Source organism: Rhinolophus hipposideros (assembly GCF_964194185.1).
Source record: "Rhinolophus hipposideros genome assembly, chromosome: X".
NCBI classification, from domain to species: domain Eukaryota; kingdom Metazoa; phylum Chordata; class Mammalia; order Chiroptera; family Rhinolophidae; genus Rhinolophus; species Rhinolophus hipposideros.
The window spans coordinates 12274713-12275989 of record NC_138046.1 but is presented as its reverse complement, the minus strand read 5'-3'; the positions used below and the strand labels follow the sequence as shown (position 1 = coordinate 12275989).

The 1277-nt window shown below is 40.0% G+C and overlaps 1 pseudogene across 1 annotated transcript; it reads right to left on the bottom strand.

The window, feature by feature from the left end:
* Positions 1–679: 679 nt before the first annotated feature.
* On the bottom strand, positions 680–1277 carry LOC308494962 (rRNA-processing protein FCF1 homolog; annotated as a pseudogene). The gene has a single exon. The product of its transcript is annotated as an rRNA-processing protein FCF1 homolog (transcript).

Genomic DNA, 1277 nt, shown 5'->3' with positions numbered 1-1277 from the left:
GGGATGGCCCCTGCCATGTGTCTCATTAGGAAATCAAAAGCCTTACCAGAAGCCCCTGTCAGATTTCTCTTTATACCGTATCATTGGCTAAAAGAGAATCTCATGTTCAACCTGTGGTGTAAGAGACTCTGGGAAAGGGAGTATTTGGATTTTCTAATCTCTACTGAGGAAGCAAGTAAAATAAAACATGACTGAGCATACATGTGAGTAATCCCGTGAATATTCTGTCCCTCTCTTCCAGATAAATGATTGGATCAGCTTTTCAGTCTGTGGGAAGGCCTGTTGGGTTTTTTGATTGGGATTTAGAGATTGAATTTCTGGTTTAATTTGAGGAGAATTGACACATATTTATTCCCATCTTAGAACATAGATATTTATGTCGAATCGTGTCTTGCAGTAAACTTTGATTTTCTTCATGAGGGACTTGAACTTTTATTTATTTATTTTTTAAATTTTGTGAGCAGTCGTCTGGTTTATAAAAAGATGCAACATATTTTAAAATGATACAAAAATATCATTTTCAAGATAATATCAAAAAGTGTTTTTAACCACACTCAGCTTGTAACAGAGCAAATGGGTGAGTGGAGTAATATGATAATTCATGCTGTAGCATGTTTCATAAACTGTCAACAGAGAAAATTGGTTGAAGGAAAGCAGAGGAACTTTGTCTTTTTAAGAATTAGAACCGTGGGGCTCCATAATCATCTGGTACCCTTTCGATGTAGCTGGGGTTAGAAATGTCCGTGATGGGAGCTGCAGGGATCTTCTTGATTGTTAGTTTAAGGTCCCTCCCGGTGGACAGTTGCCACAGTGTAACACTTGTGCTGAGTTACTGTCCGTACTAATCAGTCATCTGCAGCAATTCCTGTGTGTGTGTGCATGGTAATCGTTCAAATCTCGGATTCTTGGCAATCCTTAGAGCCACTCGATACTTTTGCCCCAATTTCTCAGTTTCAGCCATTACCCAGTCCATTGTCCAAGGGATACACGTGGCATACAGACAGCCCATCATTGACTGCACTAAGTCTGGTTTGGCTTTCATGGAAAAGTTGATAAAGTTGGTATCAACCAGGATGTGGTAAGGTGGGCCCAGCTGTGTGTTATCCTGGAAGAATAAGCAGGAAGGGTGTTGGAGGACTTCTCTTTTTTTGAGAGCACTGGGATCTGTTTTTTCTTTCTTCTTAGGTTTTACTCTATCCTTTAAGCCTCTGGTCTCTGAGACTAAGCATTTGCTTATATGCTCTTGTTTCTTTTGCTTCCCCATGTTCACGCTGCAT